The following is a 27,922-nucleotide window of genomic DNA, read 5'->3' as shown; positions in this document are numbered from 1 at the left end:
GTGTTGGAAGTGGAAATGTAGGCTGGACTATTTCTGACTAGTTTTTTTTTTTTTTCTTCAGGTTCTTTGCTGTCAGGGGGATGACCAGGCCTTTGCTGCCAAGAGAAGACCTTCACCAGGACAGGAGCCCAGATGCAGCAGACTGGGTAGCAGGTTCTGTCTGCAAATATCTTGATGAATCTGTTCCCATCCCAGAAGCCAATGGGCAAATCACAGGATCATTAAAGCTGCTGTAGAAGTTTCTAATGACAGGCAAAAAATGAGGGGGGGGGTCTTTTTTTGGGTTAATTGTGGGCTGGAAAGAGGTTCAGGTGCTTTTGATGGTCCAACAGGAGCTGTGAATCTCTGCACACCAGCCTTGTAATGGCTGTTAGGACCTTGGCTTGTAACTCAAGCACCTGAGCCACCTGGCAGGGAGGAGACAGTGACTTTTGGTGCAGGAACAGAGAAAGAGTTCCAAGTTTTGTAACTTGGTAGCTACTTTGCACATTCTTAGCCATTTTGAAAAGCGTTTGAGAGGCTAAGGTCAAGCAATGATTTATTTGCATGGGTGCACACATGTAGATAAATCTTGCCTTGGCTGTAGAGTAAAAGTGAATTAAACCTATTAAGTAGGCATGAATAAAAGGAAAACTAATCCCATCCACTCCTTTAGGAAAGGTTTACCCGAGTGTGGCTCTTTTTTTGGTACCTGCACAGAAAGCTCTTGTCATGGGAGAGGATTTTTGTTTTATGTTGTGGCTTTGTAAATACTTTGCCAGAGAATGTTCTCGTCTATTGAATGTCTTTTTGTCTGTATGGGATGTTAATAAAGTACCAATTTTTTTTTCTTGTACCACCACTATCAACATAAGTTGCTGTTAATTATATTAAGTACATTGTGCCACTGGATCTGCTTTTTCCTGTAGTTTTTATTTGGACATTTTGCTTCCTAATTGATTGGTTTCACAATTTATTTATTTTTTTTTTACTACTGGGGAGGTTCAGGTCCTACTTTTTGGGTACATTTGATGTAAGTAGAGGATGTTTATTAGCATTCTTTAGGCATCTAAGCTTTGGTATATATTTTTAGGCATTGACAATGTAAAGCACAGAATTTTAATGGTTTGGGTTTATGAAAGTTATTAGATTTTTGCCCCTGGGTGGTTTGTGCCTTGTTCAGTTGTGTAGAAATGAAAATGTACTTTATTTTCTTTGTAAAGTAGAGGTTTTTAGAATGAAGGTGTCTTTGGTTGTGATTGGCTCGGCTTTGATTTTCTTCAGTTCTCATGTTTTACTTTTGGGTTTTTTTTGTCTAGCTTTGGCTTCATTTTTTTTGTGTGAACTTTTTTGCAATTACCTTGTCCTAACATGTTATCAACCTTTGTGTTCTTTTGTAGTATGTTTTGTCATCTTTTGTTTTTTGCTTTTGGTTGTAGTTCCCTAGTGTATTGAAGTTGTCAGGTACATTGGTTTTTGTATTAGAAACACTAGTTTAGGATGGGCAAGTGCCTTTGTTTTATATGGCTGGCTGGGGGTAGTTAAGGTTAGCCAGGGTTTCAGATGCCGAAGACCTGAGTGTTTTGGGTTTTTGTTTGGTTGGCTTTCTCACTATTAGCCAGCCTCATTTTGTTTGTTTTTTTTTGGCACTGCTCTAGTTCCATGTTATCCTGTTTATGTACCAGTCACTTTAAATAAATCTTTTGCACCAAAACTTGTCATGCTTTTTAAGTTCTTCACCAGAAACCCACCACCATCCAAAACCATCCTAGAAGTTACAACTTTAGACACTTGGGGTTGTAACAGGCACACTGGACAGCCTCTGTGACTAGCAGTACCATCCCCTATAGAGGGAGTTTTTACTCCTACAGTCCTGGAGGGGATTGCACCCTTGTAAGGTGTCATTTCCTCCTTGCTTGTCCCTTTATGCCTTTCTCCATGTGTAGACAAACTCATGCATCTTGGGTAGTAAGGTTTTGCTTTTTACTTTATGCACCCTGCTCAATAGTGTTAGTCCAGTCTGGAGGTAATGTTGGCACTATGGTTTATTTTTTCACTGTTTGTGGTTGCTGCTAATGTCATACTGGTACTTTTCCATCTGGGGTGGTTGACTTTTTTTTTTTACTGATGCTCTCTACAGTGCCTCCCATTAGTAACAATGGATACACTTATTTAAGAGTAAACAAGCAGTTCCAGTGCAACTGAAGTTACACCAATTAAGTCTTCCATTCCCTTCCATGTGAAAATGTCCCAAAAGCAGTTTACTTAAGCTGTCCATTATACAAGGTTTTCTGTATGTGTAGTGAATTTGGGTGCAGCTATTTGTATGTCTTAATGCATTAGTTGATGTCTTTAAAAGAACAAGTCTACTGGAAGTATTGCCAAGATGAATCCATTTCATACTGTAGTGATTGAGACTGCATTGCAAAGTAAGTACTATTTTTGTAACATGTTGGTGTGAAATTGTTATAGCTGCAGTAGTTGTAGATTATAGAATAGACCAAGAGAATATAATAGATTTAAGAAAGGAGTTATCAGAATTGTATGGAGTGGTGTAGAGGTTGCCATTTAGGGCAGAGACAACTGCTAGCATTGGTGGCAGTAAAATTATTTATACATTAGGTTTACAGTCTAGCAAATGTAATTGTTACACAATTTTCATCCTTTTAAACTAATTAGATTTTTGGTTAGTGAAGTCTTTTTTTATAGAGGGCTTGTCTGTCTCTGCAATAGATCTATTGTGGATGTTACTATAAGTGATTTCTGCCAGCAAGGAAGTATAAATCTATTTACAGTGGTTTAACCATACTGCTCACTGCACCAATGAAGATCAGATGGAATGCCATTCCTTTCCTCATCTACTTGTGCAAGAATGCAATTAACCTACCTCCATATTCTTGGACTGTGGCAGAGAACACATCTCGGAGACAGCCACAAACTGGAGAGAAAATTACATGAGCAGCCCAAATCTGGTTCTGTTCCAGTCGTCCCATGAAGTGTAATGTGTAGAAAAATAAACTGGTGACAAGTACCATGTGTAAGGAGTGTTTATTTTCATGAGCCCTGCATGAAGGAGTCCTTTGGAACCATGATGATGGCTTGGAGAGAAGCAAGAATGTGCACATTGACATTTAATAAGCAATGGTATGCATCATTCATAGGATAAATAAGTTTCACATTAGTTATCACATCATAAACTTGAGTTGGTAGTTAAAGCAACCTTTTCTTCATTTTTAGAAGAACCCAAAAAAGTGTGAAAAGGTCAGGTTGTCCAGATCCTGCCTCTTCAAGTTCAACTGCTTGTAGATGTAATTACATTTCATTAATGAAAACACAATGGTGACATACTGAGTTTATAAAATATGCCACTCCAGTATTCATATATGCCATATGAGATTGGTAGTTATCAAGGTTTTGTTGATTTATTACTCTTCTACTTTTGGTACAGTAGCTTAGCTGCTCAATGTATTCTACTAGAGTTTAGGGGTCTTTTTCTCCAATCCCAGAGGTTAGTGTGATTTGGGTCAGTCCAGTACAGAGTGTAATGACCTTTACAATTATAATCTATTTCATTAATTATATCCCAGTTTTTTCAAGTACCATGTTAACCATAAAAATGCCAACTTTGTAGGTTTTGAATTGTAAGTGCATGGTTTAGCTAAAGAGACACCTTAATTTGTGGTTTTGTTTTTAACACTTTTTATTCTTAAAACCTTTAATAATTTATCACATTATGAAATAAATCCTCTTCATTTATATAGACCTGTTTGGAAGTGTCCACCAATTAAGTCAGTAGAAACTTTAACGTGCGAGTAGGTTATTGCAAAAAAGGTAGTAGATTACTACTGGTTAATAAATATAAAATAACAAATACTTTGCTCAACAAAAGGTTTGTAGTAGGAGCCAAGTGTATTTAATCTAAGTACCCCTTTTCTAAAATAAACTTTGTTAGAAAAAAAGATTTACAAAAGTAAGGAAATAGTACTCACCACTTACCACTCTCCTCAGCTCCTGGACTCTTGAATGAAAACAGAGGCACAGGGAGTCTGCTCTTTTATCCTCTGAGCTGGGCTGGCTCCTCCCCCTCAGAATGTACCAAGTCCAGTGAGGGGTGAAACCTTCACAACTGTATATAGTGGCTGGCTGAATTAAATCAACAGTTATACAAACTCCATATAATACATCTATTCATTTGAAGATGGATAATGAATTTCTCATTTTGGGGTTAAATAAAGTGCGACTGATTGAATCATATGTGGGAAGCTATTCATTGATGATTATTGTTTGCACTTTTGAGCCTCTTTGTGTTTTTTGATCAAGAGATTTATACAGATGTAGGCATTCAAAGTGCATGTTTAAACCTGGTTAATATGGAATCTTAATATCGAATTTTAAAACAAAAGGGTAATTTTGGTAGCTGAGCATAAAAAAAAACAGGAGAATAAATCTTTGAACATCATATCATCATAAATTATATTGATTTAGTAATATAAACATACTTAATGTCTAAGACTGATAGAGGTAGCTTAAATAAAAAGTACACAGAAGGATTGCACTTTACAAACATTATGCATCAAAGACTCACTTTATGTGGTTAAGTTTTGATGTGCTCTTTCTGACTATGTTAAATGTAAAACATTATTAAGATTAAAATATTATGGATTCTTTTAAAAAGCATATAAATCTTCTCTATGACTCCTTGCATTATTCCAATAAAATACATGTACTTTTTAGAATCCACTGAATGAGGTAAGATTACTTTACTAGCCATATACAATTATAAAAGAATTTGTCTTTTTCACATAAGCCAAACTTGCTGTCCATGAGATACAGAGAGGTCTGGGGCCCATTATACAGCACCCCTGGAGCAATTGGCCTTGCTTAGGGGCCCAATGGAGAAAAAGCCCTCTGACAGCTGTGGGATTTGAACCAGCAACCTTCCAGCCACAGGTGCAAATCGTTAGCCACAGAGCCACCACACTTTCCTCATGGGATTATGAAATGGAAATATGTAGTAAAAGAAATTAGTAATCACATGAATGGATCAAAATATTAAAGATTTATGTAACTGATTGTATAACTGTAGTCTGTTTTATTTGAAAATGTTTATTTTGTGACTCATTCAGTCCTGATTACTTTTGGAACAGTTTGACCTGTCTGTTTCAGCAGCAGCTCCAAGTGCTCTGTTGGTGCAGTGGGTTTAGCTGTGTGGTCCTCTCACCCCCTCCCCCCCCCCCTAGGAGATCTGGGTTCAATTCCTGCTTAGGGCTCAAGGTTTTTTTTCTAATAAACAAAGTCTACTTTTTAAAAACATGAAATAGTAAATATGTATAGTATATTAAGATTTTTATATAACTATAGACTTTTAGATAACTTTTTTATATAACTATCTAGTCAAACAAATCTTTAGGAATGAAAAACAGGTAGAGCACGCTACATTATGTGTGCTGTCGGGTGCTGGATAGCTCAATGGGTTAGAGTATGGTATTAATGAGCTCAAGGTTGTGGGTTCAATTCCTGCATGGGCCATGAAATCCCATTTTCCATGGGGTGGTGTGGTGGCTCTATGGCTAAGGATCTGAGAGTGGCTGGTAGGTTGCTGGTTAGTATCCCACAGCTGGCACAGGAATCCTATTTCATTGGGCTCCTGAGTGAGGCCCTTTACCCCAAATGCTCCAGGGGTGCTGTTCAAATGGCTGACCCTGCAGTCTGACCCCAAGCTTCTCTCCCTGTATGTGTGTCTCATACACAGGGTATGTGGAAAGACAAATTCCTAATATCATAAAAATATATATGGCCAATAAAGTGTTATTATCTATTGTCCTTTACCTCTATAGGGACACAAAAAGTTTTAAAAGTTAAAAGTCCAAAACATCAATTTGTGATATTTTTGGCTGCTTAGTTACGTGATTCCATATTAATATAATTAAGTGGTATTAATTCAATGCCATTATTTATAACAGCAAGTGGCATTTACTATGTATTCTTTGAAAAGGATAAAAATAATTTCACATGTATATAAACTATAGTGTTAGAAGCAGCATGTTTAAACTTTTGTATATCCCACTGTAATTTACCAATTTAAAGATTTTGATGCCTAAAAAGATGTATGAAGAAGGTGGAATACTGTTGTGTACATTATTTATATATTATGTTTTATTTTTACTTTCTGCCAAAAAATTATATATTTGGATTTTCTCTTTGTCGATGTAAACCTGAAAGAGGCACATTATGTTCACACCCTACAGTATAATAATAAACTATTTGTATATATCCAACTAAGCAATCTTGTTTTTATTCTATCTACTTACTTTTAAGTACTTTGATATTTAACATGCTGTCATACACAGTATACAATTCAATTTCTATAACTGGCAAAGATTTGTTCCTTACCTTTGACTTGGATTTAAACTCAGGCGTTTTCTGGTGACTGTCCAAATATTCCACAAAGAAGTGCAGTCCCACAACTGAGTGTTTGTAAAAAGTTGCAGCACCCAGCAGATGCTGAACCTTTTAAGTACTCCTGCATTATCACCTGTGTCTTCTGAATGGCTGGATCTGTAGATGGGCTGGCTAATACTTGTTTAGTCATCGGAATCAGGTGTGTCGCATTATGAACAATAGGGCTTTGCTAATTGACCATTTTGAGGGCATGTGGGGATAGGTTCTTGATGAATTAGCCACACCTCTGAGTTAATGATGAGGGGTTTAATAACACAGCCTTGGAGACTAGTAGTCAGTCTGCTTCTGGCTCCTGGATGGGTAGGAGCTCCTGGCTTGCAGCTGTGTTAGCCCAAAGACTGCTATGGAAGGTGAGTGGTTTTGATGTTTGTTGGGTTTGGGTGGTAATTTGAAGAAGGTTGTAGGTTGAAGTTGTTGCCAGTTGAAGTTTTTGAAGGTGTTTAGAATATTTTTGTACTGCGAGTTTGGGAAGGGTTGTATGTGATGGGTGGAAAGGTAACATATTTAGTTGAAACTTGACTGTCTTCTAAAGACTGTCCAAATGTTCCACAAAGTAGTGCAGTCCCACAACTGTTTGTAAAAAAAAAAAAAAAAAAAAAAAAAAAAATTGTTACCCAGCAGATCCTGAACCTCTAAGTAGCCCCCACATTATCACCGGTGCATTTTGAATGGCTGGATCTGTAGATGGGCTGGGTAATACTTGTTTAGTCATTGGAAACAGGTGTGTGTCACATTATGAACAATAGGGCTTTGCAAATTGACCATTTTGAGGACATGTTGTGGTAGGTTCCTGGTGAATTAGCCACACTTCTGAGTTAATGATGAGGGTTTTAAAAACGCAGCCTTGGGTCTAGTAGTCAGTCTGTTTCTGGTTCCTGTAGGGGTAGGAGGTCTTGGCTTGCAGCTGTGTTAGCCGAAAGACTGAGAAAGGTGGGTGTTTTTTATGCTTTTTTGGGGGGGGGGGTAATATTTGTGCAATGTGGGTTTGGGAAGGTTTGTGGTACTTGTTGAGTTTAATGGTACTATAATCAGTTGAAACTAGAGTTTTTTTTTCTGGAGATATGGAAGAAAAGTTACTTTAGTTTATTTTAATGTGTTCTGAAATCTGATGTTTATTCTTGTGAGGGTTATGTTCTTTGAATTGAAATGTTTTCAGCCATGGGTTGTGTTCTATAAGGTTCTTTGTAAATGGGTTTTCCAAAGGGTGGTAGGATTTCAAAGGATTTAAACCTGTTTGGACCTGAATTTGTTAATTTTCATTGGTTTTTGTAAGCAGTCAAGGCTATAGGACATTACATTCTTGGATGATTGTTTTCAAAAAGGTGGCAGGTAAGAGAATGTAAATTGAGTTGGCAAATAGGTAGTATTTTAGATCCGGTTCAGTGTTTAGGCAAGCGTTGAGTTGGGGAAATTGAGATATGTGTTTGTGGTGTGTAACTCCTTTTTGTTGTATGCCTAAACTGTTTTGATGGGAAGTTGACATTTGGAATAATTACACAATGGTTTTTCCTTTTTAGATGGGAGAAGGAGTTAAAGGGTTAGGGACTACTTTGGTCAAGTGTTTTGTTATGTGTGGTATTTAAAGCTTATTGAATTGTGAAGGTTGTACTGGAGGTTCAGTATGTTGCTGTTGGTGTATTTTGTGGATCTAATGTTTAAGTGACTGGAATAATGAAGGAGAGTCAATTTTGACTTTGTGGGTTTTGGAATGGTGATGGAAATAACCTGGGTGCCAATGTGAAGTTTGTGTGTTACACACGATGCTCTACTTGGGCAACTTAAAAAGATAATATGAATACTATTGATGTGAAAGTGAGGAGGAGCTTCAGGTTGGCTGCACTGAGGTTTTTGGATAATGTTGAATGTGGTGTTTTTTTTTTTAAAGGTTAGGAGTTATCCTTTTTTTATGCTTAAATATGAGTATTTTGAAACATGCTTAGATGTTTATGGTTGTTTTGAGCTTTCAGTTTTGTCATTTTTAGCTGATTTGGAAATTAGTCTATTTTGCTTTTTTTAATATGAATGTTTTTGGTAACATTGTTTAGATTAGTACTCTGAATTTGTGGAGTAAGGTATGCTGATTTACAGTGAGGGTGGTTGTGAATGATGAGGCCATGTTGGATTCAGAGAAGAGTTGGAGCTTCACTTATTTTCAATGGCTATAATGTTATTGGTTCTAGTGGACATTGAAGATGTTCTATTATGATTTGGCTGAATGATATCTGAAGTAACTTTGTTTTGAACAATTGTTTTCCTGGTGGTAAGCTCTTTGGCTAATTGCACCATTCACACCTTTTTGAGTCATTGAAAGTAAAGCCCTGTATATATTTAGATGTTTAATGATACCCTTATTACACTAACAATTTATGTTGATGGTTGTTATGGTTTGTTATTAGGTGAATGTGCTGGTTATGTTCTTTTTGACTTTTGGAATTAAGTCAAAGTTTTAATTTTCAATGTGAATAGCCTGTTTTGGTTGTGTGTTATGTTGGAACTTTGCAATTTTCATGTTTTGGAATTTCTATTGCTTTGTATTGTATTTTTTTGAGAGTCATGCAATACAATGTAGAACTGAAATTGGAGCATTTATTTGCTCTACGATTGTGGAGGTAGTTTGTTTTTTCTTGATGGAAGTGTGCACAATTACATTAGTTTAGCAAGGGGTATTGTGCAGGAAGGGAGGTGTTAGTTTTGGGGGTCGGTTTGTTTCGATTTGTACAGATGCAGCCATTCAAAACGAGCTGGGTACGCTGTGGTACAACGCGGTGGGCGTGTTGCATCAAAACGCGCAATTTCGTGTCATACTGCAATTGACTGTATGCAAATTAGATTGTTAATAGTACCCGGAATCACCTTGTAAAACCACCAGGTGGAGCTCATAAAGCTTAACCTTGCATGTCCAGCATTTGAGCTGTCACCAGAAATTGCCAGTTTTGAATCCCGATCACTGCAGAGGGACAATCTTTATTCAATTAAGAATTCAAGTTGTATATTCTTTAGACTTTAAACTGTATTACAGCATGTTAATCATCCAACATTAAAAAGGGTATATTTGAGGAAAGCAAGATTGCTCAGTTGGACAAAAGCACACAACCTACCTTTATCATAAATATTTTATGCATCGGTATTTACTGAAGATATTACTAATAGTATTAATGAATGTAGTTTTTTTTCAGTTCTGATATTCTATTCGTGGGATGCTACTCTTGACTTCCGAGCCTGTGAGTGGGTCAGTCTGTGTCATGCCATCCCGACATACACTTCTGAATACTTGGCTTTCTTCGGGTTGTCTCTCCTGGCTTCCGTGATTGAATGTTGAGCTGGCTTTCCTATTCTTATTGCCGGATATCACTCCGGACATCCGTGTCTGTGAGCGGGCTCCTTGCCTGGCTCTCCTTGGGTTGTTCATTCCGATATCAGTGATAGAATGTTGAACATGTTTTGCCCAGTCTGTGTTTTTTTTTTTTCTTGTTTTTTGCTTGGTGTTGATTTTTCCCTTCCCGGTTTCCCCTTCTTTATGGTCTCCCAGATTTAATTCTGTTGTGGTTTGTGCTTTTTTTTTTTTTGGCAAGTCTCCGGAGCTCTACTTGACCCCCCCCCCTTCCTCTACCCAATAAAGTTTTAATACCCTGGAGGAGGGGGCAGCTCTCAGCCGTGGACTCCTGGAGGTTTCCCTTCTGTTAAATGAGGTTTTTCCTCCCCCAAGTGCTATGAAGCTCACTTATTTGTTTGGACGTTAGGAGCCACCCATTAAGGGGGGGGCGTACTGTCCCGCCCCCTGCAGGGTGCTCCTACTGTCTTGTCCCTAGTTTCCTGTGCTTTGCTCTCCTTCCGGTGTCTCTCTCTCCCGGGGGCTATATATTTCTGGGTAACTTATTCTCCTTCGCTCAGCATTGATGTTTGGATATCCTGAGACCCCGCCTAGCACCAGGTCGCTGCTCCGTCCGTGGCCTGAGGGCATAGGTGTCACGCCCAGTACACCTAGAGGGCGCTCTACTTTCCTCCTGTTCCTAGTTCCATGTGATTTATTCTTGTCTTTTTGTGTAGCCTATTTCCTGCTTCTGCTCTGCTACTCACTCAGCATTGACGTTTGGATGTCCTGAAATCCACCTAGCACCAGGTTGCCCCACCTGTTGCATGTTTTAACTTTGTCCTGGGCTCCCATGCACTCTGATCTCCCTGGCTCCGAGCTCCCACCACCTCTGGTCTGGGTTTCCATGCCCCTATGTGTTAATTGTTCCCCCTGTTCCATTAGGGTTTATTTTTGTTTGATTTTGTCTGTTCTGCCTTTTTTTGTGTTGCTCCTCCGGAGCCCAGTCCAGCCCCCCCTTCCTCTACTCAATAAAGGTTGTGTTTTTTTTTTTTTTTTTTTACCTGAAGGAGGGGGCAGTTCTCAGCCGTGGACTCCTGGAGGTTTCCTTTCAGTTAAATGAGGTTTTTCCTCTCCCCAGTGCTGTGCAGCTCACTAATTTGTATGGACGTTAGGAGCTACCCATGAAGGGGGGGGGGGGTGTACTGTCACGCCCTCTGCAGGATGCTCCTACTGTCTTGTCCCTAGTTTCCTGTGCTTTGCTCTCCTTCCGGTGTTTCTCTCTCTCCCAGGGGCTATATATTTCTGGGTAACTTTGCTCAGCATTGATGTTCAGATATCTTGAGACCCGCCTAGCACCAGGTCGTTGCTCCGTCCGTGGCCTGAGGGCATAGGTGTCACACCCAGTACACCTAGATGGCGCTCTACTTTCCTCCTGTTCCTAGTTCCCTGTGATTATTCTTGTCTTGTTGTGTAGCCCATTTATTTCCTGTTTCTGCTCTGCTACTCACTCAGCATTGACATTTGGATGTCCTGAAATCTGCCTAGCACCAGGTCGCCCCACATCCGTTAACTGAGGGCATAGGTTTCTATATGGCATTTCCTGAACAGCTGAACCCAGGCTAACCCCCGTCTTGCTCCTACGCATGGGGTCTTTTTGCTCTCCTGCCATTCCATGGTTCGTCCTTTCCGACATCCGTGACAAAAGGTTTCTTTATGCCAATCCAGAACTCTTTGCACTGCTGAGCCCGGGCTAACTCCCTGTTCGGCCTCTTTGCATGGGGTCTTTTTGTGCTCTCCTGCTATTTTATGGTTCTAAAAAACTTTTCTAAATTATTTTAAAAAAATGATTACATTGGCATGCCTGTAGCTTTTTCACGAAACCTCCTTGAGTTACGAAAACACTGGCTGTGTGTACAAAGTACATTGTGACTGTTTTCACAGCCTTCACTGTCATTTTTAAGCCATTTTTTTTACCACGCTGGATTATTCTTCTGTCCATATCTTTGGAAGGGAAGTGCAGAAAGCCTTCAAACAAATGCATTTTAAAGACCATGACTTGTGAAAGAGTTCACAGCCTCCAGGTAAAACATCAGTGAGCTAATTCTTTTTTTAAAACCTCTGGTATTTCATTAATGCCTAATTATGCACTAACTGGAACCTGGGGGGCCGCTGTGTACACACATTCACAATGTGAGAAATACTGCTCAATACGGCTTTGTGGAAAAACTCCTATATCACCATAGGAAGCAGAACAGCGCAGCCTCCAATTACCAAGACTGTAAGCACGGGAATTAAGCTTTGTTTGATTTCTGAAACCCTTTATGTCCTGTTTTCATTCAGGTAAGGGTCAACTATATACACAATACTGCTGACAGCAGGAAAATTCAAATTGTTACTCGGCAGCTTATTAGCAGCTGCACAATGCTGCAAGTAAGTGTTTTATACTTTCCAAGTCATGCTTTGTGTTGTGAAACTTCTTTTTTTGAAGATGACACTACAGGTAATACTGGAATAGGGGGTCTTCATGACTCAATAGCATTTACACACCAGACAGCCCCCCTCACCTTATACAACCTTGCTTTGGGTTGAGAAACTGTTTTTTTTTTTTTTTTTTTTTTTTGAGAACACTGCAGGTAATACACTGGGATGGGGAGTGCTTCCAGTAATTTCTGGGTTTCCTGTGTCTTATTTCAGTTTCACATTGGTTCTGAAAGTTAACAGTTTTGTAAGACATACTGCGTTTTGGGAGTATTGAAACTGTTACTTGGCTTTCTTTGTGAGGGGAGTTATCCTGAGAAAAGATGTACTTTTCATTACTGTTTTCAAATATAGCTATTATGCTGTGCTGTGCAGTGTGGGGTAGTGGTTTACTTATCAATAGTGTTTGGAATCTAAAACCATTAAAAGGGTTATGAACAACAGGAGGCCATTCACTCAATCTAGCTAATGTAATACTTAATTTTAATCTGAGGACCCTTTCCTGTTTTTTTTTTTAAAGAAGCTCAAGTTAAATGATCAAAAAAGAAGTTGGACAGATGTTGAAGTTGACCCACAACTGGCTAAATGTCACTGAAGTCACTAGGGACTTGTGTGGGGTGGGGGGGAAGGTTTTAGGACCTTATGTGGTGCTTAGAGAATAGGTGTCCAGAAATCCATAGGACGAAAGACAGAATACGAGGTCGAATGGGTAGGCTAGGTCGGGTTTCCAGTAGTTAGGTCGGTACGGTGTCCAAATCAAAAAGCTGCGAAACGGAAACAAAGACAAAGCCGGGGACAGAGCAATCGGATATCCAGTAGTCAGGTCTGTGAGGTATCCAAATCCAAAAGCTGTGAGACAAAAATGAAGACGTTGCTGAAGACAAAACGGGGTCGGTATCCAGAAGTCAGTTCAGTAAGGTAAGTGCACGAGAGAAAGGCTAAGACGTCTCAACAGTGAGCGAGGGTTTAAATGGGAAAGAGGGTGTGAGCAGTGCTAATTGCTCAACTAGGGTGCAGGTGTTGATGCGGAGAGGTGCATGCGGGAGTGCGGTTCGTGACAGTACCCCCCCCCGCTCACGGGTGGCTCTGGATGCCGTAGACTGACGGAAGATCCTGATGAGAGACTTATCCAGGATGTCCCGTTCTGGAATCCACGATCTGTCCTCGGGACTGTATCCTTCCCAGTCTATTAGGTACTGGCACTGCCCCCTGTGCCAGCGAGAATCCAGAATCTTATTGACGGTAAAGGTGGAAGTGCCATCGATGAGACGGCCGAGGTTGGGGTCTAGAGAGGGGAGACGGTGATAAGGCTTAAGAAGAGAAACGTGGAAGGTTGGGTGGATTTGAAGGGTAGGGGGGAGAGCAAGACAAAAGCTAACCGGGGTGATCCTGGAAACAACCCAGAAAGGGCCGACAAAATGGGGTCCCAACTTGACAGAGGGTTGGCGTAATGGAATGTTCTTGGTTGATAACCAGACAAGCTGTCCCTTTTGGAGCCTGGGAAAGGGTCTTCTGTGCTTGTTGGCTGCCCTCTTAGTGATGTGAGGCCCGGACCATTTTCCAGAGTTTTAAGAGAGAAGACGTATATTGACGGATGGAGGGAATATCTGAGTCAGTCGGGGCTGCTATTCAGGAGGAGTGAGGGTTGATACCCCAAGGAGCAGAGGAAGGGTGAGACGCCGGTGGAGGAGGAGTAGAGGGAGTTATGGGCGTATTCGACCCAAGGTAGCAGAGAGTTCCAGACATCCTGGGATGGGGAAACGTAAGCTTGCAGGTAGGTTAAAAGCTCCTGGCTCAGACGCTCGGTCTGGCCGTTAGCGCCGGGATGATAGCCAGTTGCGAGGGAGTCGGAGGTCCCTAAAGCCTTGCAGAAAGCTTTCCAAAAGTGGAACGTAAACTGAGGGCCTCTGCCAGAGACTATATCAGTCGGTATGCCGTGGAGTCTGAAGACCTGATGAACGAAAATGTCCGCCATCTTCTGGGCAGTGGGTAACTAGGTAAGGGGAACAAACTGGGCGGCTTTGGAAAATCTATCAACAACGACAAGAATGACAGACTTGCCTTTACTTAACAGGAGATCAGCAAGGAAATCCACGGCGACGTGAGACCAGGGATGCTTGGGGATAGGGAGAGGTTGAAGGAGACCAGCTCTTCTGAGACAAGGTGTCTTGATCCTGGCACAAGTGGAACAAGCCTTTACAGTTGGTGACAGCGGTCTCGAGGGAGGGCCACCAGAAGTGAGAGGAGATGGTGCGTCGAACCCCCGGATGACCGGCAACGCGAGAGTCATGGCCCCAGCGGAGAATGTCGGAGCAGACCTGGTCAGCAACTAAAAGCTTATCCGGAGGGCACTGGGGGGGAGTACGGGCTGGTTGGACAGTGAGCGTCGTACGAGGTTCTCAATGTTGCAGCGGATGGCGTCAATCTTATGAGGAGGGATAATGGGTTTAAGGGGTTTCACAGTCAGGAGGATCATGCAGGTAGGAAAGGGCGTCAGCCTTGACATTCTAAGAGCCAGCAGTGTAAGTGATGAGAGAGTCAAATCGGGTGAAGAACAGAGACCACCGGGCTTGTCGGGGATTGAGTCGCCTTGCCAACTGGAGGTAGGTCAGGTTCTTGTGATGGGTGAGGATGGTGAAGGGATGCAGGGCCCCCTCCAGCCAGTGTCTCCACTCTTCGAGAGCGAGTTTAATGGAGAGTAGCTCCCTGTCACCCAGAGAATTCATCTCGGTGGGAGACAATCTTTGGGAGAAAGGCACAGTGGTGAAGAACGCCCCTGTCCCCATGATGCTGGGACAGGATAGCTCCGACTCTGTGAGAGGAGGCATCAACTTCCAGGACAAAAGGCAGAGAGGGGTCAGGGTGGTGGAGGAGTGGAGCAGAGGTGAAAAGGTGATGAAAGGTGCTTCAGGATTCCATTTTGCCATGCTTGGAGCCCTTGCGGTCAAGGAGGTAATGGGGGGGCTGTGACAGAACTGAAGTGGCGCTAAAAATTGGCAAAACCAGGAAGTGCTGAATCTGCTTCAAGTTCTTGGGGGTGGGCCAGTCCCTTATGGCTTCCATCTTGGCAGGGTCCATCTGAACACCAAGTGGAGAAATGTCACCTAGGAATTGCACCCTAGACACATGAAAAAGGCAGTTCTCCAACTTGGCAAATAGCTTGTCCTCAATGAGGCGACCAGGGACCTCCCGGACATGGGTTGTGTGTTCGTGAAGGGTGCTGGAGAAGACCAAGATATCATCCAGGTAGACTAGGACATACCGATTTAATAATATCCCGAAAAATGTCATTTGTGAAATTCTGAAAAACAGCCGAAGCGTTGGTGAGACCGAAAGGCATGATCTGGTTTTCGTAGTGGCCGTGAGTGGTAATGAAAGCCGTCTTGCATTCGTTGCCCTTGCAGATGCGGATGAAGGTTGTAGGCACTACGTAGGTCAAATTTTGAGAAGATGGTGGCGGCCTGGACAGATTCTTTGGCGGCTGGGATAAGAGGCAGATGGTAATGGTTCTGTACGGTAATTGCATTAAGCCTGCGGTAATCCACACATGGTCTTAAGGAGCCATCCTTTTTACCAACAAAAAAAAACTCGCACAGGCGGGGGAGGCGGAGGGGTGAATAAATTTTGATTTCAGAGAGTCCTGGATGTAGGTTTCTAAGGCCTTGGATTCCTGTATAGAGACAGGGTATATACATCCACTGGGAAGTAAGGTACCTGGATTTTGATTGATGGGGCAGTCGTAAGGGCGATGTGGGGTGAGAGACAGTGCTTTCTGTTTACAAAATGCCAGATGAAGATTGGTGTAAGCAGGGGGTATAGTGGATGGGATATCTTGAGAGATGAGGGTGATTGGGAGTTTCTGGGGAAGTTGACAACAATGGGTTGTCATGCTCCACACTCTACCTCGAAAATGCTGTTCTGTCCCTGTCACACCCCACAGTCTCCCTCGCAAATGACGTTACATTCCCGGAAAATCTGCTTCACAATCTCATCCCTGATTGAACCCATCACATTCTCACATGCATCAGATTCCTCAAATTCTCACTCCCTAAGCAATCATCCAATCACACCTCTTTCCTTTCAGTATTTAAACTCCCCTCACACACCTTCCCACGCTCACTACTGAGAAGCCTCTCGCAGTATTCTCCAGTGTGCGTTTCCTAGCCTTTTGACTGATCTCCTGTTAGAATCTTCTGCTTCCGCCTCTTGACCTCGCCTTCTGGATTTTGACTTTTGGATTGTTTTTGGATATCTCTCGTTACCGAACCCTTTGCCTCCCTTATCGACCCAGCCTTTGGATTTCGTCTTTCGGATCGTCCCTTTGCTACTCTGTGTTCTGTGGAATTCCGGTCGCGCATAAGGATCCTCCTATACTACCTATAGGTTCCCTGACATGGGTAATGCAGCGAGGGCTCCAGGCAGTGATATCACGGCAAGCCAGGAAATATGAGGATTGTGTACTTGCAACCAGGGAAAACCAAGATTAAGTGGAAGAGATGGGGAATGGATGAGGAGGAGCTGGATCTGTTCTTGGTGAGTAATACCAATATGCAGAGAGAGGGGGATCGTATGCCATTCCACCAATCCCGGAGAGAGGGAGGAGCTGTCGATGGACTGTATGTGGATGAGAGGGGAGACTGCAGTCTAGAAAGTTGCCCACAGCACCTGAATCAACAAAAGCCAAGATGGGTTCCCGAGAACTGCCCCAGGAAAGAGTAGCACGGAGGGAGAGCCCGGATGTGGAAGGACTGAGAGAATGGATACTGACCTTAGCAGGGGGATGGGTGGTGCGAAGGGGTTGGACTAGAGAGGAGGCTCTGAGGTGATCGGGGCCACACAATAAAGACAGCATCCCTCAGCGTCGGCGGCTCTGTTCTTCAGGAATAAGACCGAAGGGGGAGTAGCCAGAGTAGGAATGGGAGGGGTTTGGCTAGAGCCCTACGTTGCTGCAGGTGGACGTCTAACTCTACGACCAGCGAAACAAAGCTCTCCAGCGTGGGACAGACCCCGGTGGAATTGATGAATGAGAGCCTCCTGATTCCAAGCAAGCTGGGAGGCCAGAACCCGAAAGTCTGTGATGTATTTCTGGAGAGGCTTTGCATTTTGCGATAGGACTGAAAGGCGAGAGGTGGCGAAATAGGATTGGGACTGTCTGAAGTTGGTCAACAGTGCTTGAAACTGTGAGATCTTGGCTTCCGGAGCATTCCTGGTGAGGAGACCCGCAGCCCATTCCAGAGCCCGGCCAGAGAGGTAGGCTACCATAAAATCAATCCTTTCTTTATCCGTAGGAAAGCAGTTTGGACGGAGATTATAAGCCACCCAGCACTGCATCAGGTAAACCTGGCATGTTTGGATTGCCATCGAATCGGTCCAGGGTGGGAGGAGGCATGGGGTTCCGGGGTGGGTGGGAAATGACAGGCTGGGGGGCAGACCCGGAGACAAAGTTAACTAATTGTTGAACGTTAGAGCTGAGCTGGTCCAGTGCCTGAGTACTTTGCCAGCAGCGCCGAAGGAAAATTAGAGCCTGCGGGGTCCATCTTAAGGCTCACTGTTCTGTCACTGAAGTCACTAGGGACTTGCTGTAAAAAGGTGTTAGGACCCTATGCGGTGCTGAGAGAATAGGTGTCCAGAAATCCAAAGGGTGAAAGACGGAATACGAGGTGAAGACCTGAAGGACGAAGATGTCAGCCATTTCCTGAGCAGTAGGTAACGAGGTAAGGTGCACAAAGTGGGCAGCTTTGGAGAATCTATTGATGATGACCATAATGACAGACTTGCCTTGACTTGGGGGAAGGTCAGTAATGAAGTCCATGGAGACGTGTGACCTGGGACTAGGGAGGGGTTGAAGGAGACTGGCTCTCTTGAGGCGAGGAGTCTTGGCGATGGCGCAGGTCGGACAAGCTTTAATATAGTCGGCCACGTTGGTCTTGAGAGAGAGGTGTGATGAGATGTCCGGTGAATCGAGAGTCATGAAAAAAAAGTTTATCCGGGGGGCACTGGGGTGGTACAGGCTGGCTGTAGAGAGAGCGGCGCACAAGGTCCTCAATGTCACAGCGGATAGCAGAAATGATCTTATTGGAGGGAACAATGGGTTCAGGGGAATTCTCAGAATCAGGGGGGTTGTGCAGGCAGGATAGGGCATCTGCCTCGATATTCTTAGAGCCGGGTATATAGGTAATGAAGAAGTCGAATCGGGTGAAGAATAGAGACCATCAAGCTTGATGGGGGTTAAGTTGCCTTGCTGACTGGAGGTAAGCCAGGTTCTTGTGGTCAGTAAGGATGGTGAAGGGGTGCAGAGCCCCCTCCAGCCAGTGTCTCCACTCTTCTAGAGCGAGTTTGATGGAGAGTGGTTCCCTGTCACCCAAGTCGTAATTCATTTTGGCAGGAGACAGTCTCTGAGAGAAAAAGGCACAGGGATGCAGAATGCCCCTGTCCCCATGGCACTGGGAGAGGATGACGCCAACTCTGTGTGCCGAGGCATCCACTTGCAAGACAAAAGGTTGAGAGGGTCAGGGTGGTGGAGAAGTGGAGCAGAGGTAAAAAGGTACTTCAAATGGAGAAAAGCACAGTCAGCTTCAGAAGTCCACTTACCCTGACTGGGACCCTTGCGAATCAAGGAGGTAATGGGCTCAGTGACAGAACTGAAGTCCCTGATGAAGTGATGATAAAAGTTGGTGAATCCCTGGAACCGTTGAATCTGCTTCAAGTTCCTAGGGGTGGGCCAGTCCTTGATGGCTTCTGTCTTGGCAGGGTCCATCTTGATACCAAGTGGAGAAATAATGTAGCCTATAAATTGTACCTTGGAGATGTGAAAAAGGCATTTCTCCGCGTTGGCATACAGTTTGTTGTCGATGAGGCGATGGAGGACCTCCTGGACGCGAGTAATGTGTTCCTGAAGAGAGCTGGAGAAGATCAAGATGTAGACCAGAACAAACTGATTGATAATGTCCCTGAAGATGTAGTTCATAAACTTCTTGAAGACTGCAGGAGCATTCGCGAGGCCGAACGGCATGACTTGATATTCATAGTGACCGTAGGGTGGTAATGAAAACAGTTTTCCATTTGTTGCCCTTGCGGATGCGAATGAGGTTGTAGGCACCACGTAGATGGAGTTTAGAGAAGATGGTGGCACCCCTGATGGCTTCTATGGCTGCAGGGATAAGGGGCAGAGGGTAGTGATTCTTGATTGTAATGGCATTAAGGCTGCGGTAATCAACGCATGGTCTTAAAGAGCTGTCTTTCCTTCTGACGAAAAAAAAAACTTGCACATGCAGGGGATGAGGAGGGGTGACTTGAGCGAGTCCTGTATGTAGCTTTTTTAAAAAAAAATAAAAAAATAAAAAAACAAAAACAAAAAAAAACCTGCAATGGTGGCTGTAGGTGTTACACTCTCCTCCACTTAATTCAATGTCCTCAGCGTAGGGCTATCCCATCCCGCAATGTTGTGCTCTCGGACTCCCGTGGGTTTGCGCCCTACACCCTGTGGTACCGCTGTGTTCATACAGTGTGAACATGTGATATTTAGAAATGTAAAAGATGTCAATATAATGCTATTAAGATTTGCTCTTTTAGTTTTGAAAAGAAATGTTTATTTGTTTAAAAAAAACTCATAGCAATTGCACCCAATCTCACACTTATTTAAGACATCACACTACAGACAGTGACAGCACAGTGGTGAAACAGTTGTACACATCAATAGAAAGTCTTTTAGTACTGTTTGTGCTACAGTACTTGAACTTTATTATTGTTGTTTTTTTTTATGTTTCCAAATTATATTCCCTATTAATTCAATTCTAAAAGTATGCTTTTCTGTTTGTTTCTGTTGTGTTTTTATGTGTGATTTCTACATTTGTAATGGCATATGATTTTGTGCATGTAGAAGAGGCCTCATTATGAGTAAATTTAGAAGTTTTTTGTGTCAGTGTTTCAACTTTTGAATGTGTCTTGATGGAATGGAGGAGTGTTTAAAGTTGGAGTTTAAAAGCAATTAAATTTGTGGTAGATGAAATAAATGTGATCTTTTATTGTTTTGAGTAAGTTTGTGGGAAATTACTTTGTCTCCTTTTTTAACTTTAAAGAACTTGAATATGTTTGAAAAGTTGTTTTGTAGTGTGATGGACAGTGTTCTCAATTGGAAATTGTATTTTCAAAACTTTGTAATGCAAGATTTTTTGAAGTTGTTTAATGCTCAATGTCTGGTGTATTGTCTCTTTGTGTTGTAGTTTTTGCATTGTAATTTGAGCACAATAAAGTTGCTGGGTGTGCTCTTTCAGGGTCTTTGTGATTGAAAAGATGTGGGTATGTTTTGTTGTACAATATTGTATGAAGTTGTAGTGTTTGGTGATGTGGTTTCATGTTGTTAAATGATATGGGATGTTTATCCAAGGTTGTTTAATTGAAGAAGTTTGATAAATGGCAATGTTTAACATCCTTTCAGGGATTGAAGTGGCAGGTGGTAAGTAGCTGTTTGTAAATTCACATTTTTGTTTGAATGGAAACCTGAAAGAGGTTCTTTATTCACAAGCTACAGTATAATAATTAACTATTTTATATATCCAATGGAGTAATGTTTTTATCTACCTTTTAAGCACATTAATATTTAATGCTGTCATACAATATGAAGTTTAGATTTTTTTTTTTACTGGTAAAATGTGCAGATGTGAGGTGGTGTCTGTCTTCCAAGAGGGATGTTTTTGGTCATTGCTGTGGACTGTAAAATTGGAATGGAATTTGCTATTTGTGTGCATGTTGATGAGGTGATGGTAGTTCTTTGAGGGGATCTTTTTTGTGTGCTAGAGGTTTAATTTTGAGTTGGTTGAAGCTGAAGCTGTAAATTGTGGTAGATTAAAAAAGTTTGTTTTGAGTAAGTTTGTGAGAAACACTGTTAAAATGTGTTGGATTGGAAAGAAGTGTATTTTTCCAAAAGTGTTTTGTAGTGTAATGGACCATGTTTTTCATTGTATATATTTGTAGTACAAGAAATCTGACATGGTTGGAAACTCAGCATCTGTCCATTTCAAGGTCCATCTACCTTTCTGGGATTGAAGAGGAATTGGGTAAGTTTTTTGTGGGTGTTCTTGTAGTTGGGGTGTGGATTCATTTGCAGATTGCAGGTGTGTTTCTTGTTTCACTATTTAAGTTTGGGTAGTTGTTTGGAGTAATTGTAAGTAGAGCCTTGCATGTATTTGGCTATGTTTAAGTGTGAATAGTCTGGTTAGGTTTTGTATTGCAATGTTACTTTGGAAATGTGTATTTCTAATGCTTTGAAGGTAGGGTTAGGGTTAGTTTTGTGTGGTTTTGGGGGAGGGATTTTTTGAAATGTTGTATTTTATTTGGATGTTTAATGTAAATGAATCTGAAAGTTGTTTCTTTTGTTTTTCTACTTGGGTCATTTTGTTGGAGGTGGTGGGCAGATGTTTGTTTCATTGGGTACCTGTATATGTGCATGGAGTGTGGTGCAGATGAGGGAGGTGGTGTCTGTTTTCCAGGTGTGATGTATTTTTATTTCCTGACTATTGGAACTGAAGATGAAAATGGAGTACATCTTGAAGAGGCCTCATCAGGAGCAGTGTTTGAGTGGATATTTTTCTGTTGCAAGTGTTTCAACTTGAGAGTTTCTACAAGCAAGTCAAGTTTCTGGATGGAGTTGAGGAGCCTGTCTGAAGTAGTGATGGACTTTTAAAAGTTGTGGTATGTTAAGTGAATATGTTCTGTGTATTGTTTGGAGTAAGTGAATGGTCTGTTTTTGGACTGTAAAGAGCTTAATTGTGATGGAAACAAATGGATGGTAGATTGTTTTGTATTGTGAAGGATGTTCACTGCATGTTATGTTGTCAATTTTCATGATGTGGTTTAGTATTGTCATTTGAGCACAATAAAGTTTCTGGGAGTGCTCTTTGAGGATTTGTATGATGACTGAAAAAATGTGGATATGTTTGTTATACAATCTTGTTTTAAGCTGTGTTGTATTTTTAGTGATTTGGGAAGGTATCCTTTGTGTGTGTTTTTTCCAAATGACCTAGAATGCAAGTTGTTTTAAAGAACAGTGTGTGATTGTTTTTTTAACATGATGTAAATTGTAATGTCTAATACTTTCATAGTTTGAAGAGGCAGGTGGTAAGTACCTATTTTTGTGTGGGGGGGTAGGGATAGGTTTTATCTCAGTAGATCTGGCTTGTTAGTTGGTTATGGCTTCTAACCTTAGAACAATATGGCCATGTTCTGTCTTGTTTTGAGTAAGTGAATGTGGGATCATTTAGCATGTAATGTGGTGTTTTCTATGGTTGTAAGGAATTTGATTATGATGGTGAAATGGTTTGTCAATCTTTTTGTATTAAGAATAACAACTTGTTTTTAAGGTATTTTAAATTGTTTAGGGCTCAATGTTATGTTGCCAATTTTTATGAAGTTTAGTATTGTAATGAGCACAAAGTTTGTGTGCTCTGAAATTTGTAATGATGACTGTTATTCATTAATTGTTTTAAGCTGTACTGTATGAATTTGTGAGAATTCATTTTTTCAAATGAGCTAATGTGAGAATTCAGAAGTGCAAAGTTTTTTTTAATTTGAATGCTATGTATTTGAAGTGGTTTAATTTTCACTGTTTGTAATGTTATGAATATTTGTTGTTAGTATTGTAATTAGAGCACAATAAAGTTTTGGGTGTGCTCTTTTTTAGGATTTATTAATGTTAAGTTTTGTAATATTTGTACAATGTTCTTTGGACTGTATGTTCAGTCATTTGAGTTTTGTGTTTGCAAAATGAATTGGAGTGTAAGTTATAGTTTGTCACAGTTTTGGAAAATAAGTTTCAGTGGCTGAGGAGGCAGGTGGTGAGTACACAGTTTATGGTTGTTTGGCTCAGCTGCAGTGTCAGCATGTCATTGTCAGCCTGGCTTTTTGTTTTGGACCCTAGAAAAGTTAAGTTAAGTTAAGTTAAGTTAAGTTAAGTTAAGTTAAGTTAAGTTAAGTTAAGTTAAGTTAAGTTAAGTTAAGTTAAGTTAAGTTAAGTTAAGTTAAGTTAAGTTAAGTTAAGTTAAGTTAAGTTAAGTTAAGTTAAGTTAAGTTAAGTTAAGTTAAGTTAAGTTAAGTTAAGTTAAGTTAAGTTAAGTTAAGTTAAGTTAAGTTAAGTTAAGTTAAGTTAAGTTAAGTTAAGTTAAGTTAAGTTAAGTTAAGTTAAGTTAAGTTAAGTTAAGTTAAGTTAAGTTAAGTTAAGTTAAGTTAAGTTAAGTTAAGTTAAGTTAAGTTAAGTTAAGTTAAGTTAAGTTAAGTTAAGTTAAGTTAAGTTAAGTTAAGTTAAGTTAAGTTAAGTTAAGTTAAGTTAAGTTAAGTTAAGTTAAGTTAAGTTAAGTTAAGTTAAGTTAAGTTAAGTTAAGTTAAGTTAAGTTAAGTTAAGTTAAGTTAAGTTAAGTTAAGTTAAGTTAAGTTAAGTTAAGTTAAGTTAAGTTAAGTTAAGTTAAGTTAAGTTAAGTTAAGTTAAGTTAAGTTAAGTTAAGTTAAGTTAAGTTAAGTTAAGTTAAGTTAAGTTAAGTTAAGTTAAGTTAAGTTAAGTTAAGTTAAGTTAAGTTAAGTTAAGTTAAGTTAAGTTAAGTTAAGTTAAGTTAAGTTAAGTTAAGTTAAGTTAAGTTAAGTTAAGTTAAGTTAAGTTAAGTTAAGTTAAGTTAAGTTAAGTTAAGTTAAGTTAAGTTAAGTTAAGTTAAGTTAAGTTAAGTTAAGTTAAGTTAAGTTAAGTTAAGTTAAGTTAAGTTAAGTTAAGTTAAGTTAAGTTAAGTTAAGTTAAGTTAAGTTAAGTTAAGTTAAGTTAAGTTAAGTTAAGTTAAGTTAAGTTAAGTTAAGTTAAGTTAAGTTAAGTTAAGTTAAGTTAAGTTAAGTTAAGTTAAGTTAAGTTAAGTTAAGTTAAGTTAAGTTAAGTTAAGTTAAGTTAAGTTAAGTTAAGTTAAGTTAAGTTAAGTTAAGTTAAGTTAAGTTAAGTTAAGTTAAGTTAAGTTAAGTTAAGTTAAGTTAAGTTAAGTTAAGTTAAGTTAAGTTAAGTTAAGTTAAGTTAAGTTAAGTTAAGTTAAGTTAAGTTAAGTTAAGTTAAGTTAAGTTAAGTTAAGTTAAGTTAAGTTAAGTTAAGTTAAGTTAAGTTAAGTTAAGTTAAGTTAAGTTAAGTTAAGTTAAGTTAAGTTAAGTTAAGTTAAGTTAAGTTAAGTTAAGTTAAGTTAAGTTAAGTTAAGTTAAGTTAAGTTAAGTTAAGTTAAGTTAAGTTAAGTTAAGTTAAGTTAAGTTAAGTTAAGTTAAGTTAAGTTAAGTTAAGTTAAGTTAAGTTAAGTTAAGTTAAGTTAAGTTAAGTTAAGTTAAGTTAAGTTAAGTTAAGTTAAGTTAAGTTAAGTTAAGTTAAGTTAAGTTAAGTTAAGTTAAGTTAAGTTAAGTTAAGTTAAGTTAAGTTAAGTTAAGTTAAGTTAAGTTAAGTTAAGTTAAGTTAGGTTAGGGTTAGGTTAGGGTTAGGGTTAGGGTTAGGGTTAGGGTTAGGGTTAGGGTTAGGGTTAGGGTTAGGGTTAGGGTTAGGGTTAGGGTTAGGGTTAGGGTTAGGGTTAGGGTTAGGGTTAGGGTTAGGGTTAGGGTTAGGGTTAGGGTTAGGGTTAGGGTTAGGGTTAGGGTTAGGGTTAGGGTTAGGGTTAGGGTTAGGGTTAGGGTTAGGGTTAGGGTTAGGGTTAGGGTTAGGGTTAGGGTTAGGGTTAGGGTTAGGGTTAGGTTAGGGTTAGGGTTAGGGTTAGGGTTAGGGTTAGGGTTAGGGTTAGGGTTAGGGTTAGGGTTAGGGTTAGGGTTAGGGTTAGGGTTAGGGTTAGGGTTAGGGTTAGGGTTAGGGTTAGGGTTAGGGTTAGGGTTAGGGTTAGGGTTAGGGTTAGGGTTAGGGTTAGGGTTAGGGTTAGGGTTAGGGTTAGGGTTAGGGTTAGGGTTAGGGTTAGGGTTAGGGTTAGGGTTAGGGTTAGGGTTAGGGTTAGGGTTAGGGTTAGGGTTAGGGTTAGGGTTAGGGTTAGGGTTAGGGTTAGGGTTAGGGTTAGGGTTAGGGTTAGGGTTAGGGTTAGGGTTAGGGTTAGGGTTAGGGTTAGGGTTAGGGTTAGGGTTAGGGTTAGGGTTAGGGTTAGGGTTAGGGTTAGGGTTAGGGTTAGGGTTAGGGTTAGGGTTAGGGTTAGGGTTAGGGTTAGGGTTAGGGTTAGGGTTAGGGTTAGGGTTAGGGTTAGGGTTAGGGTTAGGGTTAGGGTTAGGGTTAGGGTTAGGGTTAGGGTTAGGGTTAGGGTTAGGGTTAGGGTTAGGGTTAGGGTTAGGGTTAGGGTTAGGGTTAGGGTTAGGGTTAGGGTTAGGGTTAGGGTTAGGGTTAGGGTTAGGGTTAGGGTTAGGGTTAGGGTTAGGGTTAGGGTTAGGGTTAGGGTTAGGGTTAGGGTTAGGGTTAGGGTTAGGGTTAGGGTTAGGGTTAGGGTTAGGGTTAGGGTTAGGGTTAGGGTTAGGGTTAGGGTTAGGGTTAGGGTTAGGGTTAGGGTTAGGGTTAGGGTTAGGGTTAGGGTTAGGGTTAGGGTTAGGGTTAGGGTTAGGGTTAGGGTTAGGGTTAGGGTTAGGGTTAGGGTTAGGGTTAGGGTTAGGGTTAGGGTTAGGGTTAGGGTTAGGGTTAGGGTTAGGGTTAGGGTTAGGGTTAGGGTTAGGGTTAGGGTTAGGGTTAGGGTTAGGGTTAGGGTTAGGGTTAGGGTTAGGGTTAGGGTTAGGGTTAGGGTTAGGGTTAGGGTTAGGGTTAGGGTTAGGGTTAGGGTAGGGTTAGGGTTAGGGTTAGGGTTAGGGTTAGGGTTAGGGTTAGGGTTAGGGTTAGGGTTAGGGTTAGGGTTAGGGTTAGGGTTAGGGTTAGGGTTAGGTTAGGGTTAGGGTTAGGGTTAGGGTTAGGGTTAGGGTTAGGGTTAGGGTTAGGGTTAGGGTTAGGGTTAGGGTTAGGGTTAGGGTTAGGGTTAGGGTTAGGGTTAGGGTTAGGGTTAGGGTTAGGGTTAGGGTTAGGGTTAGGGTTAGGGTTAGGGTTAGGGTTAGGGTTAGGGTTAGGGTTAGGGTTAGGGTTAGGGTTAGGGTTAGGGTTAGGGTTAGGGTTAGGGTTAGGGTTAGGGTTAGGGTTAGGGTTAGGGTTAGGGTTAGGGTTAGGGTTAGGGTTAGGGTTAGGGTTAGGGTTAGGGTTAGGGTTAGGGTTAGGGTTAGGGTTAGGGTTAGGGTTAGGGTTAGGGTTAGGGTTAGGGTTAGGGTTAGGGTTAGGGTTAGGGTTAGGGTTAGGGTTAGGGTTAGGGTTAGGGTTAGGGTTAGGGTTAGGGTTAGGGTTAGGGTTAGGGTTAGGGTTAGGGTTAGGGTTAGGGTTAGGGTTAGGGTTAGGGTTAGGGTTAGGGTTAGGGTTAGGGTTAGGGTTAGGGTTAGGGTTAGGGTTAGGGTTAGGGTTAGGGTTAGGGTTAGGGTTAGGGTTAGGGTTAGGGTTAGGGTTAGGGTTAGGGTTAGGGTTAGGGTTAGGGTTAGGGTTAGGGTTAGGGTTAGGGTTAGGGTTAGGGTTAGGGTTAGGGTTAGGGTTAGGGTTAGGGTAGGGTTAGGGTTAGGGTTAGGGTTAGGGTTAGGGTTAGGGTTAGGGTTAGGGTTAGGGTTAGGGTTAGGGTTAGGGTTAGGGTTAGGGTTAGGGTTAGGGTTAGGGTTAGGGTTAGGGTTAGGGTTAGGGTTAGGGTTAGGGTTAGGGTTAGGGTTAGGGTTAGGGTTAGGGTTAGGGTTAGGGTTAGGGTTAGGGTTAGGGTTAGGGTTAGGGTTAGGGTTAGGGTTAGGGTTAGGGTTAGGGTTAGGGTTAGGGTTAGGGTTAGGGTTAGGGTTAGGGTTAGGGTTAGGGTTAGGGTTAGGGTTAGGGTTAGGGTTAGGGTTAGGGTTAGGGTTAGGGTTAGGGTTAGGGTTAGGGTTAGGGTTAGGGTTAGGGTTAGGGTTAGGGTTAGGGTTAGGGTTAGGGTTAGGGTTAGGGTTAGGGTTAGGGTTAGGGTTAGGGTTAGGGTTAGGGTTAGGGTTAGGGTTAGGGTTAGGGTTAGGGTTAGGGTTAGGGTTAGGGTTAGGGTTAGGGTTAGGGTTAGGGTTAGGGTTAGGGTTAGGGTTAGGGTTAGGGTTAGGGTTAGGTTAGGGTTAGGGTTAGGGTTAGGGTTAGGGTTAGGGTTAGGGTTAGGGTTAGGGTTAGGGTTAGGGTTAGGGTTAGGGTTAGGGTTAGGGTTAGGGTTAGGGTTAGGGTTAGGGTTAGGGTTAGGGTTAGGGTTAGGGTTAGGGTTAGGGTTAGGGTTAGGGTTAGGGTTAGGGTTAGGGTTAGGGTTAGGGTTAGGGTTAGGGTTAGGGTTAGGGTTAGGGTTAGGGTTAGGGTTAGGGTTAGGGTTAGGGTTAGGGTTAGGGTTAGGGTTAGGGTTAGGGTTTAGGGTTAGGGTTAGGGTTAGGGTTAGGTTAGGGTTAGGGTTAGGGTTAGGGTTAGGGTTAGGGTTAGGGTTAGGGTTAGGGTTAGGGTTAGGGTTAGGGTTAGGGTTAGGGTTAGGGTTAGGGTTAGGGTTAGGGTTAGGGTTAGGGTTAGGGTTAGGGTTAGGGTTAGGGTTAGGGTTAGGGTTAGGGTTAGGGTTAGGGTTAGGGTTAGGGTTAGGGTTAGGGTTAGGGTTAGGGTTAGGGTTAGGGTTAGGGTTA

The 27,922-nt window shown here is 41.3% G+C and overlaps 2 long non-coding RNA genes across 3 annotated transcripts in view; both read left to right on the top strand.

Annotated features, from left to right (window-relative positions):
* LOC138224974 (uncharacterized) overlaps positions 1 to 1,687 on the top strand; it is a 34,461-nt gene extending 32,774 nt beyond the window's left edge. For both annotated transcript variants that reach the window (XR_011183496.1, XR_011183497.1), the window contains one exon: positions 62 to 1,687. This is a non-coding gene — a long non-coding RNA (uncharacterized lncRNA). The remainder of the gene's footprint in view (positions 1 to 61) is intronic.
* Positions 1,688 to 6,723: 5,036 nt separating this feature from the next.
* LOC138224942 (uncharacterized) lies at positions 6,724 to 22,069 on the top strand. Its single transcript, XR_011183446.1, has 3 exons — positions 6,724 to 6,791; positions 21,254 to 21,288; positions 21,721 to 22,069. It is a non-coding gene; the product is annotated as an uncharacterized lncRNA (long non-coding RNA).
* The last annotated feature ends 5,853 nt before the right edge of the window (positions 22,070 to 27,922 follow it).

The sequence above is a fragment of the Lepisosteus oculatus genome, chromosome 24, assembly GCF_040954835.1.
Source record: "Lepisosteus oculatus isolate fLepOcu1 chromosome 24, fLepOcu1.hap2, whole genome shotgun sequence".
Lineage (NCBI taxonomy): Eukaryota > Metazoa > Chordata > Actinopteri > Semionotiformes > Lepisosteidae > Lepisosteus > Lepisosteus oculatus.
The sequence above is the reverse complement of the archived record's forward strand: the minus strand, read 5'-3'. Positions and strand labels throughout refer to the sequence as shown.